Genomic DNA, 14,429 nt, shown 5'->3' on the forward strand with positions numbered 1-14,429 from the left:
GTGTGTGAGACTCAGAAGAAGCTCCTGGCCTCAGATTGTCACATCTCCAGCCATTGCAGCAGCTTGGGAGTGAACCATTGAGCAGAAGATCTTCCTGTCTGTCTCTCCTCCTCTCTATCTGCCTTTCCAATAAAAATAAATAAATCTTTTTTAAAAATCCCTATTTCAAGGATCAAAACATAGAAATTGAGAAAATACACCAAGAAAAGAATTAATTAGCATATATAGCCTAGTAAATTTGCAAAATAAGAGCATACTAATGTCTTAAGCTGCTGATTGTATTAATTGGGTAGCTATGTTAAATGTCCATTGAACCTTTAAAAGATGGAAAATCACACTATACATTTAGCTTTACATTCATTGTAGGCTTTATATCCAAAATTCTTGCATCTATTTTTGCATGTTTCTATAGATATATCTGCAAGGAATTGGCATATGATAGAACTTTTTAAAGGAAACTTTATGAGAAATATACCCTAAATACTAACGTATTGCATTAGAATTGGTACTAACTTATCATAGATTTGAAATTTGTAGAGATTAAAATGTTATCTTCTATAAAGTAGGATCAATGAGCAATTTCCATTTGCTGGAAGTTCACAGAGAATACCACACACATTATTTGCTGTGGTATTTGTGATAGGCAGAATTGTGCAATAGCCTTTTTCTTAGTCTAGTTGCGATGATAATTGTCATTGACTGTGCGACACACACTACTGACATTTCTCATAGTTCTGGAGTTGAGATTGTCTGAAATCAGGATGCCGGCATGTTTGTGTTCTGATGAGAAAATTTTTGTTTTGTCAATGTTCATTTTGTTTAATCTTAACATAATAAAGCAAAAAGGAACAAGTTACTCCATTTCTATTGGAGAAATAACCCCACAATGATGATTTACCCATACGATGTAATTCCTTCTTGAAAGCCTAATTCCTAATAGCATCCAATTTGGGGTTAGAGCTTCAAAATACAGATTTGGGGAAGATATGGGCTTTAATATATTACAGTATTCCTCGAAGATATGAGGAACTCATTCCAAAAACTGGAAGAACATCTTTTCATCAACAAGTTAAATATCCTTCAGATGGGTTTTTCCCCCTAGAGATTTATCAGAAAATAATACAACTGGTTTAATATGCTGACTTCCCCCTGCGGCAGCCCCTGAGGAGGCGCCAAGCCAGCATGTACATGGCATACAACTCTACAGCAGAAACAATTTACTGATTCTTTTTTTTATGTACTTCTTTGTTGCTGGATAATTTGGACTGTTGTCTCACATAGACAAAGCTCTTGTTGTCTTTCTTTCACTGACATTTTTAACTTTTGTTTTACCTCAGTATACTTGAAGGTACATTCTGTTTCTATTGTACTATTGTTTTTTGTTCCCTGTATTTCCCTAGTCTCTGTCACAGCTAGGCTTATCATATTTCTTATCCAACATTTACTTGTAGCTATCCTCTATTTTGCTCATATCACTTATAGAAATCAAATTACAATTTTAATGTGGAGATCTTGCATTTTATCCTACAAATAAAAAATGTCTTCTTTGAAAATTGTTTGTTCTTTTAGGGGCTAGATCAGTAGCATAGCAGGCTATTTCTTCATCCCATAGGGATGCTAGTTTATCTCCCAGCTGCTCCACTTCTGACGCAGTTTATCTTGTGGTATGGGAAGGCAGCAGAGGATGGCCCAAATGTTTGGTCCCATTCACTCATGTGACAGACCAAAGGGATGCTACCGGTTCCCAGTTTCCAATCAGCTCAGATCTGGGCGTTGTAGCCATATGAGGCATGAACCAGTAAATGGAAGACCTCTCTGTTTCTTCACTTATCTCTCTGTAAAAATATGCATTATAGGGCCCAGCGCGATGGCGCAGTGGTTAAGGTCCTCACCTTACACGCCCCGGGATCCCATATGGGCACCAATTCTAATCCCGGCGGCCCCGCTTCTCATCCAGCTCCCTGCCTGTGGCCCGGGAAAGCAGGTAAGGACGGCCAATAGCTTTGGGACCCTGCACCCATGTGGGAGACCCGGAAGAGGTTCCTGGCTTGGGATTGGCATAGCATCTGCCATTGTGCTCACTTGGGGAGTGAATCATCGGATGGAAGATCTTCCTCTCTGTCTCTCCTCTGTGTATATCTGCCTTTCCAATAAGAATAAAATAAATCTTTAAAAAATATACATTATAAATGAAAATAAATCTTTAAAAATAATTTTCCCTATATCTTTTCAATATTCTCCACAGCTTTTTTACATGTATAACATGCTAGTTTTATTCAAAATGAATTTTTTAATACACTGAAAAGATTTTGTGCTTACATTAACATTGTATCAATCCTTTCATGAAAATACTATTTAGCAAGCCTATATATATTGTAGCTTTTTGAGTTAAACTAAACCACTACCTAATAACCCCACATATCAGAGTGTCTGGGGCATAGCTCTGCCTTCATTCTAATGGAATCTGTTGTTAACATACATCCTGAGAATCAGAGGTTATGGCTACAACAATTGGGTTCCTGCGACCATATGGGACACCTAGTTTTGGCTGTTGCAAGTCTTTGGGAAATGAACCAACTGGTGAAAGATCTCAGTCTCACTTCTCACTTTAGCCTTTTCAATAAAGTAAAAATTTCAAATAAACATGACAAAATCTCTAAAAGGATGTGTTTGGTTCTGTTCCTTTCCCTCTATATAAAATGTTTGTAAGCTTGGGGTACCTTGAATGTCCAATTCTAAGTATAAGATCAATCAACATTCAATGACTGAGTCAATCAATGGATATAGAATCCTAAGAGTTTGGGCCACTGTCTATAATTTCCCAAGCCATAAGCAGGGAGCCAGATGGGAAGTGGATCATCCAGGACATGAACTAGCACCCATTTGGGTCGCCAACACTTGGAGGTGTGGGAATAGCCTATTAAGCCACAGTGCAGGTCTCTCAGATCATAATTTTTTTTTTCAAAAAAATTTTAACAACATTCTTGGGCCTAGCACTCATTTGTATATCATTTGTCTAATAATCATTTGAGCTTAAATCTGACACTTTCATCATAATATTTTTCATCAGAATCCATATATCCATATAAAAATCACTCAATAGTCATTTTAAGTAAACAATACTTTCATACTTTCATTTTCTTAAGGAAGTTGTCATAATTCAGGAAATTCAGTTGCAACAGTCAAAAAATATTCACTAATCAACAAATCATACTATTTTATTATCCTTGATTTTTGTTGTTACACTGCAAAAAAGCTCTGTTTTCTGGGTTTTTCTAGACTCATTTTCATATATAATTAATTATGGACCTTTTGGCTTTAGTTAAATGCTAAAAGGAAAACAAAGTAAACTGATAAATTTTGAAAGAAATAAAAATTAAACTCAAAAGAGGAAGTTAGCCAGAAATGGATCCTCTTTTTGCCCGAGAAATAAATAGGCAAAGCAGTAGGTAAAACAAGACTAGAATCCTGCAGAGTGCAGTGAAGTACGCCTCGCATCCTGTGCCCTTCAGGAAATAGCCACAATAAATCCCAGAAATGTCTTTCTACTTCCCCAAGGAAAGTTACAAATGTTCTCTTATACCATCAAAAAGTGCAGTAAGGACCTCTGGGGCCAGGAGAAATACTAAGTAAATAAGGGACCGAAAACTGGTATACAAAATTCTTTCTGCTTTGTTTCCTGTTTAATCTTCATTAGAAAGAAACACAGATGACAAATCCGATTTTTCAGTCCAGGAGCTGTTGTTGGGAATCTTTTACTTCTTATGACATTAATGTTAACATAGCTATTTTAAAATATGTGAATTCATAAATTAGATGTTTAAAATGTGATTTTCAAAAATATACTGAACCTAAAAAATCTGAAAAATATTACTTTAAGATTGGGTATATATTGTTTTTGCTTACTAATTTGTGGTATTTCTTGTAACAACCATTCAATCTGCATAGAAAGTGATTTTTCCAAAAATATGGGTATTTTAGAAATAGACTTTCCATATGATCTAGCAGTTCCAACACAGGATATATACCCAAAAGATATGAACACAGTTTATTGGACAGTTGCACCATCATGTTTATAGGACCATCATTCATAATAGTCATTTGGAATTAACAAAGGTGTATATCATCAAATTGATAAATAAATTATATTATTTATACAAAATGGATTAATACTATATAAAAATATGAAATTTTACCATTTGTATGAGTACAACTGAGTAACATACTGACTGAAATAAGCCAGACATAGAAACACAAATATTGGATGTTCTCCATCATTTACAGGAAGTAAAACTAAGAAAAACATAAATAAAAACAAAAGAAAAAATCCTGTATCAGTATTGTCAAAGATAGAGTATTATAAAATCTGACATTTTAGTCAAATTAATGTCTAAAATGTTATATCAATATACTCTTAATGATCTGTGGCTTTTTTAAAATATACTGTATATGAGTAAAATGGTAATTTTTCAATTTAATTAATGTTTTTACCCCTTGGTTATATTTCCACTAAGTGATAGTGTTTTGTTTTGCTTTAATAAACTTATTTAGTAAAACATTAAGCCTTTTTGTAATAATGCAAATTTAAAATATATTACCTCAAAACTGAAGAAAAGATACAGAAAAAAAGGATGCAAGTTGAGATAAAAAGAGGAAGAAGGGGATATCATTATATTCTTATAACTGCATTTACAAGCTGTATTATATCTGAAAAAAGTAATTGAAAAGTTCAGACACCACTTTCTGAACTTGAGCACATGCCTTTGTTTTTCCGTTGAAGGAAGTAAGAATTTTTCCAGTAGAATCAAGATGGTAGAATAGGATAAGGACAGACCTTTACCAGAGCAGCATCAGGTGCGATTTTGTGTAGGAGAGAAAGGCTATGTGACAGACTATGTGTGCACTAAGCTGGGAACAAAAACATTTCTGGCTCAGAGTCTTGCACTGAAATAGTATGTTACCGGATCCACCCAAAATATGTCCAGGCCTAACAGCCTGTAGATCCAAAACCTCATCAGTGGAACATCAGTGTGCAGTTTTTGTTGTTGGTTTGTTTGTTTTTCTATTGTACAGTGTGGCAAAACTGGGATGACAACAGTGAACTGCTCATGCTCTGAGCTGGGAGAAAATGGCCAGCAGATTCCAGCAAGATCAGCACCACCAAATACCTGGCTATTTAGGACACCTGGTGTCTCCCTAATCCTGGGAAAGTCTTGAAATGCAAGTGGGAGAAAGGCTGTGCAGATAGTAGTGCAGCCAGAGCACAAGATCATAGGAAGTGGAAAATATTGAGCCAGAACCTGGGGCCACAGAGACTGAGGGAGAAGTCTAACATAAGAGCCCAATCGTGAAACTCACTAGGGAGAGGGCGCAAGTGACCAAAAACCAAGATTGGATTCCAAAAACATTAAATAAAAGCATACTGTAGATCAGTGTGTGACACAGTTTAAAAACAGGTCCCAAGGAGAAGAATTTGCTAAAGAGAAGCACAATGACCAAGAGCAGAAGAGACAGAGGCACAATGAATACTACAGAAGACTCCCTGGAAAGGAGCAAAAGCCTTTGACGACCATACAGATAACTGAAGAATACATCAAGGAAATGGGGGATATGGAAGTCAGAAAACTCGTTATAAAGCTTCTTATCAATAGTGAGAAGCACATACAGGATTTCAAGCAATTTAAGGAGTACATCACAGAAAAATAGGAACACTGAAACAAAATCAAGCAGAATTATTGGAAATTAAGATCAATACATCAAATTAAAAATTCAGTGGAAAGTATACATAATGGAATGGATGAGGCAGAAGAAAGAATCTCAGAATTGGAAGATATTTCTTGTCACAATGTGGAAGCAATCAAAAGGCTGGGAGCAGAGCTGGATCAAGCTAAAAAATGTATTCAGTTAATTACTAATAAAATGCCAAGTATAAGAGTTACGGAAGTACCAGAAGGCACAGAAAGTGAAGCTGGGTTTAAAGATGTATTAAATGAAATAATAAAGAAAAATTTCCCTGATCTGAAGAATTAATTGGGAAACAGAATAGAGCATGGGCACAGAACTTCCAACAGAGTTGACCAAAAGTGATTTCACCACCATGCATGATAATGAAGCTCTCTTCAATTGAACATAAGAAAAAGATCCTTAATTGTGCACATGAAAAAAATCAACTGGCATATAGGGGAATGGCAATCAGACTCACAATTGACCTTTTAGGGGAAACTCTGCATGCCTGAAGAGAATGGAGTGACATATTCCAGATTCTTAAACCAAAAAATCGTTGACAAAGAATAATGTATCCAGCAAGCTTTTGTTTGTCTTTGAAAATCAAGTAAAATTCTTCCACAATAAACAAAAGCTCAAAGAATACACCTCTTCCAGATCTGCCCCCAAAAGCATACTTAAGGATGTTCTCTTGACAGAGAAAATGAATAGCACCCACAAAACCAAAGGCAAAGATGAAGAACATTCCAGTAAAATAGAAGCGGAATACTACATGAAACAATGAACAACCCATTGCTAACATGACAGGACCAAATTACCACCTATTCATTTTAACCCTGAATGTAAATGGCTTAAGCCCATTAATCAAAGGTCATAGATTAGTAGACCGAATTTAAATATATATATCTGTCATCTGTAGGAGACAAATCTCATCACCAAAGATCAGCAGAAACTTTTCTCATGGATTTAGATGTTTTTGTTTTCAATTTCATTTCCTCAAAGTGTTTTTCCCTAAATCATACATCATACAACAGCATTTTCTTCAAGCTAGTTCTTGATTATCTTTTTCATTTCTTTAGTGACACATTAATCATGCAATAGCATTTTATTTAACTCCATGGCATTGTAAATTTTCTTCCTGTTATTGATTTTGTTTTATGGCTTTTCATTTAGGGGAATGTATTGCAACTGTGCAATGGAGCCTATCATATCTAGATGTGAGAATACAATGCAGTATGCACTTTTACTTCCAGATCAAAGATGGACTTTCAATGAAACTGTTAAATGTATCTTGAAAATAGGATGCTGGACCAGCTACCATTGTCCATGCCCGCGATGATCAACTTATTACTGTTTATGAAGAATTATACTATTGCAATAATATAGGGGAAATCAGTTCAGGGAAGGAGATTTGTGGAGTGGGTCAGGGAAATCTCAAGGCCCCTGGAACTCATATAACAATAATAAATGGAAAATAATTATCCAATGTTCATATTAGCTTGCTGTTTTATTTATTTATTTATCTATTTGGAAAACACTACAGAATAATTACTGTATCATAGAATACAATATTTGGTGTCAGGAAAAAACAACACAATGTAATGGCCAATTTTAAGTATCTTCATGGAGTTATAAACTCAGTAGGAAATGTCACTATAAAGTAGGTAACTAGAGTATAATTAATGCTGCACAAGAGAAACAGAAATACTGTGAAAGAAGATTATGGGAGTTCTTGTGCAGAAGGCAGGTTAGTGAAGGCAGAGAACAACTCTGAAAGTCACTACGTGTCAGCCATAGTATGACGTCAGAGCTGTCCAGGCATGGAGGACTGACAGGAAAAAAAAAAAAAGAGGTTAGAGCATTAAGGGTTTTATTATTCCATTGCTCTCTACAAAATTTAAATTGCATCACTTATGTTTGTATTTAATTGTGGCATGGAGGATATCCTGGGTACTCAGTACAGTAGAAAATCATTTTATTACTACAACTAATAGACTTGTAGTTCTAGTGCTATGGGAAAGAAATTTAGGATCTATATGAGACATCCTGGAAGGAGCTCTTGTAAGCCCTTTACCCGAATATTTTCTAGGTTCATCAACACAAATGTAATTCATTTTAGAGCCTAATACAAAGATATGATGAAGAAATGCAAGACAGAGTAAAACTGTATATTCATGGATGAATAACCACCTTAGGATGGAGGAAAAAGAGACTGAGAAAGGAGGGAGATGGAGGAGAGGGCGAGAAAGAAAAAAGAAAGACAAGCAGGGAAGTAGGACAGAGAGAGATGAGATTGGAAAAAGAAATCTAGGTGTGGCTAATGACTAATAGCAACAAAATGTCTTCAACTTTATTTCTGGAAAGTTTTAAACCTAAAATGGCATCAAAAAGGTATTTGGGGGATTGTCTTGTGAGTAAATGTCATATCTATAAGAAGAAAGACTAATAGAATCCCTAAACTATAACAGCTTGGCCTCCACAAAGCATACAGTCAACTTTTGTAAGACTAATCCATAGTGTTTGGATAAAGCTTTTGTGACAAAAACACAGTATCCCCACTAAACACTACATTTGTTTCTTTTTGTTGTGATATTTGGTGCTCTGTTTTCTGTGAAGGATATACCACAGATTGACAAGGCTTAGGTCAAGAGAATTGTTATAACCCCAAGGCTAGGTTTATAATCCTATCTGACATTTCCATTCACGAGGAAACCCTGCCACTTGTGCAAATGGTGTGACATAAAAGGGCAAGTGCATCCATACTGTGTCATCCTTTTAATAGCACCTCTTTATTTCTGTGGGGTTCCAGGCATCCAGATTCTGTGTGTATACCCCTTAGAGGACAGCTGCTTGGGGGTTCCAAACTTTCAGTTTCAACACAGCCGGCCTTACTCCATCAAGGTGTGTATCTTCTAGGTGGGATAATAGTATATCACTCTTAAGGAAAAAAAGGGTTTTCCTAGATAATTTATGTAAATATCCTTGACTGCTTTCCCAGGCCACAGGCAGGAAGCTGGATGGGAAATGGAGCTGCCGGGATTAGAACAAGCGCCCATATGGGATCCTGGCATGTTGAAGGTGAGGACTTTGACATTAGGCCACGCCACCAGGCCCCATAATAAATATTGTTAAAAGTCATTTTTCATATACATTTGAAGAGACAAAATGTACAGGCAAAGAGAACAATTATCAAAATATGCCTCAGTCATCGTCAAAAGAATCTGCTAACCAATATATCTCCACAGTCATATTGTTAACTCTAGTTAACAATAGAAATCCAGTCTTAGCAATTTCCTAGTAAAAGTTGAACTCATTTTAAAAATTTATTTTAACGATTTATTTATTTTTATTGCAAATTCAGATTTACAGAAAGAAGGAGAACGATCTTCCAACTGCTGGTTCACTCGCAAGTAGTCACAATGTCAGGAGGTGAGCCAAAATAAAGCCAGGAGCCAGGGACCTTTTCCAGGTCTCCCACATGGGTGCAGGGCCCCAAGGCTTTGGGCCGTCCTTGCCTGCTTTCCCAGGCCACAAGCAGGGAGCTGGGTGGAAAGTGCAGCAACTGGGACACAAACCAGGGCACTTTTGGGATCCTGGTATATACAAAATGAGGATTTTAGACACTGCTCCAAAAATTTAATTCTTAAATGAAAGTACTATATTATATGACTAATGCTACAGGTTTTTTTTTCCCTTGCTAGGACTTTGAATGAATAGAAATATTTACAGTTTTTTTTTTAATTAGTCCTTGGATCCTAGTTAATATACAATGAGAGATGAGGCATTTATTCTGGATAACATTTTAAGCACTACTTCAGCGTCAGCATTATTAGAGCCAGAAATAATTTCATAAGGGTAGCAAAATCCTTATTTATGCCAGAGCTCTAATTATAGAAAATAACTCAATATAGATATCACTCATGAATATGGATACAAGAAGTCATTTTAGCTAATGATCAGCCAATGGAGTACACCAGTTACTAAGTACTTTGTGATGATGTGGGAGCTACTGCAGAAATGCAAGTCTGAATTTACATTAGAAAAATCAGTCAATTTACTTCATAGTACTGACAACAAGGAGCGGGAAATCCATGCAGTCATTTCAATGGATATAGAAAGAGTACATGAAAACAAATTAACACTTGCAAATATTTGACAGAATGTTTCAGTAATCGAGAAACACAGCCATACATTTTCATCCTGATAAAGGACAGAAAAATAAAGTGATTACTGGTACAACAGATAAAATATTTTCTTCATACTTCTCCATTAGAAAAGAAATAAACCAATGTCAGTTCATATGACTGATATTGAATTGTGCACCAGAGGTTCTCAATGAAGTGATTATTCTGGGAAGAAACAAAAAAAGACAAAATATAGCAAAGGAAGAAAGACTTTTTTCCTTACTTTCAAGCCACATGAGTTTCACAAAAAAGTACTAAGGACTTTGTAAAAGAACAAATAGATGAATATAGATATACACTCAAAACTGAAAAGCATTCACTGTTTGTCCACATGCCAATCACTAATAATTAGAAAATTTTAAAAATCAATTTAAAAGAATCAATATTTCCATTGACTGAAAAATGTATAAGCTATTACAAAATGTTCATCAAATTTAATTGTATTCAGTAGTAAAACTACAATACTGATTAAAACTATGGCATAGATTAATCTTAAAAACATCTTCAGTGGAATTATAAAAGTTTATTATGGTAAGTTTTCATGTATCCAATACAGGTTGATGTGAATTTGTGTTGATACAAATCACAACAAATCACAACACTGACAACCTATACACAATGGTGATTAGCTAGAACGAAGCATATATGAATATCAGGTGGACATAACAATATTTATATATCCCCATTAGAGTGACAATACCTTAAATCTATATATTCATCCAACTCCTCTACTGTACCCTTAAGATTTCACTGTATTTAAGTTTTACGTTAGTAAATTAAAAAGATCATATTTTGACTTTCTATAAAAGATAACTCTAAAATTTAAATAAGAAAACCAAAGAGTTTTTCATGATACTCATTTCCATTGGATTTTTGAAGATCTATTTTATAATGATTTGTGGAGAATAGTCATCTAAGATAAAACATTTTTCTAGTGCAGGGCCATTTATGAAGTAGGAGAATCTAGCATGTGAACGTAGTAGCCAGAAAGGCTGAGAGACCAGAATCCAGCATGTTGGTAGAACTTTAATTCTAGATTGAGAGATGGAAAGGTGAGATAAGTAAAATCTAAAGGTTTTGGGCCATGGTTTGGATTGTCTTAATTGTCTTGTTTGTGATATGTGGATATTAGGTTTTTGCCAGGAAAATATACTGGTGGAAACTCAGGAATCCTATTTGGTCATTTCTACATTTAAAAATCCTATTAAACTACAAAATGAAGTTATTATTAAATATTTGGGGGGGTATGCTCCCAGGAAAATGAATGAAGACAGATTTGTTAAAATCTGGAATGATGATAAATAAGTGAAATTCATAATGAGGAGAAGGCATTAAATCTCACAGACAATTTTGTGATCATGCCAACAGATTTTGTTTTAGCAGACGATAAGAACTTTGTGAAATGAAAATGTGAAGATACAATGTTAGTATGTAACTGGAAGCACAGATTTAGCATAGCACGGGATGATGAGATCTCATGTCAGTATCATCATTTGGCTGTTGGTTCCAACACTTTACTCCTGTATCCTGCTAATTTAGAGACTGGAAGGTGGTACCAATGGCTCAGGTGAATGCGTAGAAGACTTAGTTTTGCTTACCCAATTCCTTGCCCAGCTCTTATTATTATAAATCTCTTTGCTTTGCCCTATTTCCCTCTCTCCCTCTTTTCCCCCACCCCTCATGCATGCATACAGATGTGCATACAGTTTTAAAACGACAGGGATTTTAGTCTTACGTAGTGAGACACACAGATATGGAATTCACTGTCTTGCAGAAGATGGGTTTTGTCCTCACAGATTCCCAGAAATAAGAAGCACAGGATGCTCGTGACAATGTGATGAAGTATAGCAATTTATGGTTTGAACATTCGTTGTGGCTTCTAGAACACAGTGGCTGTTCTTAGTTGCCTGGCACTTGATCCATGAGATTTAACACAGAGGAGAACCCACCCAGAGTATTAGATGTCTGTTAGAGCCCCGGAAGGAGGCTGTTGAAGGTTTGGATTGACTGCATGGCATATGACAGGTGTCATTGTAGGGAATCTTACTGTCTTTAAGGTTTAGGCTATCCTGGCAGAGGCGGTTTCTCTACTACCAGGGAGATCTTAAGAGATTAACTTATTAAAAAAAAAAACTCATAAATAAAAACACAATTTAAACTCATTGCAGATAAAGACAGAAGAAAGTAAAATGTGGTGTCATAACAAAAACAAAAATAGAAAATGTAAAAAGAAATTGTCAGTTATGTCAAAAGTCCATGAGAAGACTGAAAGAAAGTGAGGTTGTTGTCCATGACAATACAAATGTGCCCATGACCTTGAGAGGAATATTTTCCAAGGATTTATGAAACTGAAGCCTAACAGACTGAATTGAAGGCACAGCATAAAGTAGTCATGAAAAATTTGAGACAAAATATTTAATAAGTGAAGGATAAAGATACGGTAAAGAAAATTAATTTTGCTTTACTGTCCAGGATTCAGATATTTTCCTGAACACTTTCATTTCAGATTCTTAGTTTTGTCCAAAAGGATGCCGAATTCTCCTTGCTCTTTCACCTCCCTGGACCTGACAGAGATAGGCTAAGGAAGAATAAATCCCATGGGAAAAATCTAAAAATAACTGCCATGTGGTTTCCCCAGAACATGGCTCCCTGGGGCAACAATACAGGGAAGCACAAATTGACAAATCCTACCTACACATTCAGACAGTTTTAGCTCTTCTTTTATATGTTTTGAGTTCACAACCAAGTGTTATCATTACTCTGAAACAATGTATTAGAGTGATAAAAAATTTTTAGATTTCAGATCTAGGAGAATTCGACTGAAATCACACTTTACATTTTACCATATGTTGGTCAAATAATTTGCCTTATTTAATTCGTTTCTTAATTTCTTTATTTTTAAAGTTAAGACACAAAATTTCCCTTCCTTGTAGAGTTATAATAGTGAGCAAATAGAACAGAAATGCTTAGCAAATATTATATCAATATCACAAAGTAACTTATTATTTGATGAATACAAATTGGAATAAAAGAAAATAAGAAAATAAATTAGAAGTACAAATGTTACCGAGGAAGAAGAAAATATATATTGAAATGGGAAATTTTTAATGCATGTTGTCAAGGAATCATTTATGGAAATATATCTGACAACTTCCAAGATACAGATAACTGGAATTTCCACAATTCAGAAAAAAATTACACTGGATGCCCAGATTAGTACAATGAATAAAACAGACCTATATATCATACTCTTCTAGGAAAATGAAAGTTTTGAACACTACATGTTAGAGGTAATTTTTAAAATTAACATTACAAAACATGGAAACATTAAATTTATGTGAAATTAGTCGAAACTTCAGGGCCATGGGTGTTATTGGCAAAGCTGTGCTTACTATAGAAATAATAAGGCAGGAAGCATGTTCAAGCAGAGAAGTTTAATTTGCTAAGTGAGAGCACTTCCCAGGAGGGAACGTGAAGATGGGGTGCCTGGGATTCAGGAAATGTCTCGGGCTTTTAAGAATCACTCAACTGGGCAGGGACGCACACCTGGGCAGACCTGCAGAAGACCATGTCCACTGGTGGTCTTCCTGCACCACCCACTTGAAAGTGTTATTTTCCTGGCCACCTGGTAAGGGATAAAGGGTGACTGGCAATTGACAAGTGGCTACTTTCCCTTCTCACCAAGATGTCTGGCTTCTCAGGATTTAAATGATATCCTGTTTGCCGATACTTGTTGTATGTGCAAACATCGGGCAATGAGATAAAGAGAAAGGCCTCACTAGGTTTATCTCTGACATGTTGGCAGACTTGGGCAGTCCCTATAGAGAACAAGTAGGTTGCAGATATGAAACAGTAGACATAGACACAAGAAGTCTAGTTTTTGTTCTTTCCCCCCCCAAAAAGGAGGCTCACTCTAATACGTGCTTTCCTAAGCAGGACAGAAATGGGGAGCATGCAGGCAAAAATCTCCAAAGGAAGAACACTGATTCAAACTCATCAAGTCACATACTCAGCTAGACAATCCATACATGGTCCTAGAGTCAGTGGCATTATTATTAACTCCCACCTGCACCAACACCCCAGCCCTACTACCAGTACTCACAATTTAGTAGATTACGGACTACAAGTCACTATTGCCCTTCAAATCCAAAGACCATCTGTCAACAGAATTCCTTCTTGCCCTGCATGAGGGAAAGAAATTGCTCCATTAGGGACTTCAATTGAATGATGTGACTCACCCACCTTTTAGAGGGAAAATATTAGTTTTATTTCAAATCACCATAATCCATTATAATCGTTTTACCAAATATCTGAGAATTGCGGTCCAACCAAGTAGACCAGGAAAATTAACCATTGTGTTAATTCAGATATTGTAACAGAAGAGACATCAGCTTTATTCTGATTTTAAGTCATTTTTTAAAATAAACTTTTGTGTCCTCTTTCTTTGAATCATTTATTGGTCTGCCCTGCCCTTCTTTACAGCTTACAAGAAATTCAAGACATAGCACTTGATGTTCCACA

This window comes from Ochotona curzoniae, unplaced genomic scaffold (assembly GCF_017591425.1).
Source record: "Ochotona curzoniae isolate NIBS_2020 unplaced genomic scaffold, NIBS_Ocur_1.0 contig_1071, whole genome shotgun sequence".
NCBI classification, from domain to species: domain Eukaryota; kingdom Metazoa; phylum Chordata; class Mammalia; order Lagomorpha; family Ochotonidae; genus Ochotona; species Ochotona curzoniae.